This window comes from Balaenoptera ricei, chromosome 6 (assembly GCF_028023285.1).
Source record: "Balaenoptera ricei isolate mBalRic1 chromosome 6, mBalRic1.hap2, whole genome shotgun sequence".
NCBI classification, from domain to species: domain Eukaryota; kingdom Metazoa; phylum Chordata; class Mammalia; order Artiodactyla; family Balaenopteridae; genus Balaenoptera; species Balaenoptera ricei.
In genome coordinates this window covers 21,091,722-21,097,840 of record NC_082644.1, presented here as the reverse complement: position 1 = coordinate 21,097,840, position 6,119 = coordinate 21,091,722, and positions in this window count along the sequence as shown.

The window sequence follows — 6,119 nt, the reverse complement described above, 5'->3', positions numbered from 1 at the left end:
ATTTTCCCATATACATGTCTGCTTTTAAATGTCTTAATGTGCCTAAGAGTCTCACCCCTGCTTTTTCCCATGGCATTAGATGTTCTATTGTGTTCCTCTATGTAATCTATGGTCTCTCTGCAGTTTTCAAGTGTTGTGACACCTGATATACAAATATTGCCACTGTAGAGGAAGAAAAACTTCTCTTTCTGCTCTTTTAGGTTCTGTGTCTAAAAGTTAAATTGACAGAGACAGTTTAACAGGAGAAAGAACAATTTTAGTTATTTATGTATGAACAGGAGTCTCACAAAAATATGAGAGTCAAAGAGGCAGCCAGATGATGGAGGTTTATATACCATCCTGAGATAAGAAAAGAGTAGGGGTTTGGGACTTCTAGGTGTGGGGAAAGCACATTTTAGGAAGATAAGGAAAGAAAATGTATGTTAAATCAACGTTGCTTTATTATGCAGATAAGATTCTCTCAGGAAAAATTTATCTCTGGAAATAGCTGTCTTTCTGGTATAGATATCTTTTCTAATGGAAATATCCTGTATAAAAGTAGATTTCCTTTACAAATAGGGAAATTTAGACTTTATCTTAGGCAGGTAAGGGGGAAGTAAAGAGCTTTTCCTGAGTCTGCTGGTTCTCTATTGCCTTCAGCTCAAAATAATTCATATGCCAAAGTGGTATACTTGGGGGCGGCATACTCTGAACACCTTCATCATCATTCCTATGTGATTTCTGAGTCAGGCAAGACAGAAACTTTGTCCTTTGGACAGCTGCCAGACAAGCTAGAATGTTGCAGATAAGTTCACTTTTTTCTTTTGACCCAAGGGAGGTACTAGGAATTGGGTGCCTTCCTCTGGACCACACTCTTCCTGCCTCTGACTCCAGAGTGGGATCAGGGTGAGTAGAACCAACACATAATTTCCTACTGCTTTGAGTGTGGCCTTTTCTTGATTGGGCATTCACTTTGTTGCTGTATATTCTTGACTGGTTTTTGGAGCTCCCATAAACTTACTTCATTCAGTCTGTTGTCATTTACTTGATGTTTCCATGGGAGAACAAGGGTCTGGACCCTCCCAGTTTGCCATCTTGCTCAAGTTTTTTGACCTCTGTATATTCTTAATTGGTTTAGAACTTGGGTGGGGAGGGCATGGCGTTTATGTACTTCACCCTCAAATTTCTTCAACCCAACATACTGGGACAGTGATGAATGAGGCATTCATGGTGCCCACATTCATTTAGCTTACAGGCAAAAGGGGAAGACAAAATAAATAAGTATAAACAGCTAATAAATAAACAAATAGAAAATGTAAATTAATCATGATCTAGACTCTAAAAGAAGCAGAATCTAAGGACTGGGTGATGGGTGGTGTATTAGTTTGCTGGGGTTGCTGCAACAAAGTACCACATACTGAGGGGCTTAAAGAAACAGAAATTTGTTGTCTCACAGTTCCGGAGGCTGGAAGACTGGAAGCCACAGTTCACAGTTCTAGAGGCTTCAAGTTGTTCTCAGGGCCAGATTCCCTCTGAAACCCAGGGAGAATCTTTCCTTGCCTCTTCTAGCATCTGGTGTTTTCTGGTAATCCTTGGCTTCCCTTGACTTGTAGATACATCACTCCAATCTCTGCCTCCATCATCACATAGTTGCCTTCTCCCTGTGTATCTCTTCTCCTCTTCTTAGAAGGATGCCAACCATATTAAAGTAAGGGCCACTCTACTCTAGCATGACCTCGTTTTAACTTAACCAGTTATTGTGGCCACAAACCTATTTCCAAATAAAGTCACATATTGAGTTACTAGTAATTAGTACTTCACATATCTTTTTTTTTGTGGGGGGGGGGGCACGATTCAGCCCACAGCAGGAGGTGATGAAAGTTGAAACAGGGCAGTCAAGGAAGGCCTCTCTCCAGGCAATGCATTTAAGAATAGATTTGAGGCAAAGAATGTAGTGGAATGACCATGGCAAAATATGCTCACAGAGCTGAGATGCAGAGCATGTGCAACAGCCTTGTTGGGAGGAAAGCCTTGGTGCATTTGGGGAATTGAAAGAAGGCCAGTTTGTCTGGCACTTGAGAGCAGCGGGACATAGGGCATGAAATGAAGTTGGAGAAGCAGCAAGCCACTGGATCATGAGAGCCTTGTGAGCCAACATAAATATTGAGCTTGATTCTAAAAGCTCTGGGATTCTCCTCCAGGCTCCACTCCTCCTCACTGCTTGGGGAACAGACAGGAGATCCCAAGCATAGATGAGGGGAGAGAGCTTAGAAGCTCAGACTCATCTGATGATACCGTCAGTCTTTTTGATTCTTCAAAGGGGACAAGAGTGAGAGGGACAGAATACTTGTTTCTGCTACATATTTTACAGATAGAAAAGGGAGAAATGATGACGTGGAAGAGACAAATGTTTAGAATGAAGGTAAGCCTGAGCACAGTGGAGAAACTGGCCTGCTAAGGAGGAGGAGTGGCTGTGTAAGTGGCTAGAAAGGGGGGTGCTTGAAACCAATATCCCATTGTCCTGTAATGTTTACATAATGACGCCAGGGAGCAGGATGTGGCCATCAGTGGTAATGGCTGGGGTATGGTGGGGGAAAAAGTCACTGGAAACAAGGAGATGATGGAAAGAAGAGAGCAGAGCGTGGGATGAATCTTTTAGGTGGTACCGGATCCAGGTAGAGAGAAAGACCACCAGACCCAAAGCATGGCAAGATGAAGGGAAGAAGTTGTCACAGTGTAAAAGCAGGCAGGATTTTGCAGCCAGACAGGGAGATATGGCTCAGAAGATACAATGCATTGAGATCAAGGAGGTAATGGAGCAGAGAGAAAAAACAGTCTCTGTTTGAGATGCTACAGGAAAAGTGGGGACTGGAGAACAATCAGCTTTTAATTAGGGCAAAGGGGTGGCAGACTCTCCCACAAAGCAGTGTAGGATTTAGAGGAACTTGATGAATAAGGCACACGTGTTCCACTGGCTAGAATGGAAGGTTAGGGGAGAAGGGAAGGCAAGGGGTTTGATGGGCTGGATCCGGGGATGTGCAGAGCAGTGCACAGGGTTGCACTTTATGGATAGAATCATCTGTATGTATTCACTACTATTTTAGTAGACCAAGAGAACTAGGTCAACCTTAGATAAGGCAAGGATGAGAAACTCTCTGAGATTACAGAAAACAGATGTCAGCTTTAGTATCTGTGTAGCCCGGGTAAGCTGAAAAGATTAATAACAGATAGCAAGCACGGTGCTTCGTCCTTTTTGGGTTGCATATAATATGGAGGGAGGCAAAGAAGGAGAGACGCAAAACCTCCTTAGACTTATAAGCATCTGGTACATTTGTACAGAGCCTGAAGGGATGATTAAAAATACAGAAGCAGAATGAAAACTAATGGAATAATATAGAACTTTTATTCTCTGTAAAAAGATCTGCCTCTGAAATTATTTATTCATAACAAATTGATGCCATTCTCTACAAGTCACCCTTGGCTTCTAAAGAGGGTGCTGCCACCCCCCACCACAATCACCCCTCGGGACTGAAGCCTCCTTGCCCCCGTAGCTGGAGTGTTGCTGTTGAAGGCTGTCAGCTGATTTCCTTCCTGGGATTTGCCCTCAAAAGGGCCTGGAGGGAGAATAGCATACATACAATGACTAATCCAGCGGGGGTTCTCAATGTGGGACATCTTTGAAGGGCCAACCCAACTTCAGAGGTCTTGTTTTGGGACCGGGGAACTTGTGGACAAAAATCAATGAAAATTTTATTTTCTTCTTCCCTTATGTTCGTGGGCCTGGGTTTCTTTTCTCCACATAGATGTGAAAACCTTTTTGCATTTCAAGGCTGAGATCTTAGTTTGGAGGATGTGGCCTATATAGGGGTTAGGCTGGAGTGCCTCCATGGGGAAGAAGATAGAAGTAGGAGTTTGAGCAGAAGAGAGCCAGCCCTGGAGGTGGACATCCCGACTGCTCACAAGATTGCTGGGAAATGGGGTGGTCTTCTGGCAGTGGAGTCCTACACCCCACCCTTACATGGTAAAACTTTAGAAGGGATGGCTGCATGGCCAGGTACTATGGTGCTGGGGAAATGTGAAGGACAAGAAACATCTGGGGAGGGGGTGTATTGCTTCCAGAGCACATTCTATCCAGATGATACCCTTTCAACAATTTGTAAGGAGATATGTTGACATAACATTGGTTAAAAGTAAAATAAAAAACAAACTTTAGTGCAATGTGTTTCAACCTCTACTCTGCATCATCACAATTACCTGATCACCTGGATTGTTTGCTAAAATGCAGATGGCTGTGCCCCCCTTTCAGAGATTCTCTTAGAGTAAATCTGGGGTGGGGCTAAAATGTCCATTTCTAAAAATTTCCCAGATGATGCTGATACTGCTGGTGCCCAGAACCACTGTCTTAGAGAAAACAGGATGAAAGTGAGACAGCGAGACATGTAAAGAACACAGCCCAAAGGTATATCTTTTCATTATGTGCTTGCTTGCTCAGCAGCAAACTAGAGTGCGTCCCGCCTTATCCCTCAGCTCGTGACCCCACTGTTAGAATGTGGCTCTACCTCTCCCTTGATGGTGTCTGGCACTCTGCGGCTCTGTAGGCCCAGGTCCTCAGTGGAACTGCCAGCCCTCACCTGGACTATGCTGCCCCAGAGGAGGAGCAGAGTTGATGAGCTTGGTTGTGCAGTTTGCATGATGTACAAAGGTGACCAGCAGAGGGCGAGAGTGGCGCTGGGGTTCAGCAGGTGCTCCACTCACCCAGCTGGGGACCTGACGTGGGCTACACTTGCCCCAGGCAGGTTCTTTGCACAAAGGGTCCTCTGTCCCTTAAGCCATGTGCTGTCTTGGGGGTGAGGTGGGGAGAGATTGTGTGCACCCAGAGCAGAGTCCTTTTTCTAACTTGCACAGAGGCTAAGTGTACCCGTGCAGAGTCTTAAGTCGAAGGGCAAAGTGGGAATGCAGCTGGAGAGCTTCTTTTTTACAACCCCCCCTCCCCCACCACAGAAGGTCCTGGGGCACGTGTGTGAGTCTGTGGAGAAGCACGGAGCTTGCTCCGAATGGGGGACACTGGGTTGACTGAGCCAGTTTCAATGTGCTTTAGAAAATAGAGGAATGTTATGCTTCTCGAACCTGAGCACATTACCACTTGTTATCAGTGTCTGCATTACCTGGGTGGCTGAGCTCCGTGGGTCCCAGCTGCAAGCAGCCTCAGCGTGACCAGGGAACTTGTTACAATCACACATTTTGGGACCCGCCCCAGCTGTGCTGAATCAAAAAACCTGGGATGTGGTCCAGCTGGCTGTTTAGCAAGCTCCCTCCCCCCAGGTGATTCTGATGCAAGTTAGAGTTTGAGAGACGCTGGCCTAGAGCATCCCACCTGCAACAAGCCTAGAAATCTTCTGAGGATCTTATTACATCAGATCCTGAGACTGTAGTCCTGGGAGCAATCTGTTCCTTCTGGCTGATGAAAAGTCAGGGCTTGTGGAGAGTGACAAGAGACACCAGGGCCATCGTTTGAAGCATGTTGTTCCTTGTTTAAATGTGCCCTCTGGGACCCCTGCTTCATATTCTCAGAACAAATAATGATTATATTTGGCAAAATGCAGAATTCCACTGCAGTGTGGAGTTTGCAGAATCAAACTGGCTTCCTTCACCACCTCCATATTCTTGCTCCCTACTAGTTTGGTGCCAGAACTTGCTTTTTACCTTTAATACGTTTACCTCTAAATCTTTCACCCTTCTCTATTCAGCCCTCAACTTCCATTTTATCATTTAACCTGATACCTACATTTTGGGATTGTCATGGGAAACACCTCGATTTGATGGTTCTTTCAGATTGAAGAAATGGAGGCAGACACCGAGGGTCTGTGTCTCTGAGTCCTCCTTTGGGACAGCTTTCCTAGTGGCCATCCACTCCTTTGTAATGAAGAGAAGACTGGGAAGAGAGTGATACCCTGTTTTCAGGCATCATTAAAATAGTAGATTTGCTGATGGTAGCCTTAAATGACAAAAATGGTTTTTTATTCATATTCCAATGGCCATAGCTTCAAGGTCAGAATTAGGGTGAATTAGTGAGCAAAATAAATTTTCTTGATTACACACATACTAAAGTAAGATTAAAAAAAACAACAACACATATTTCC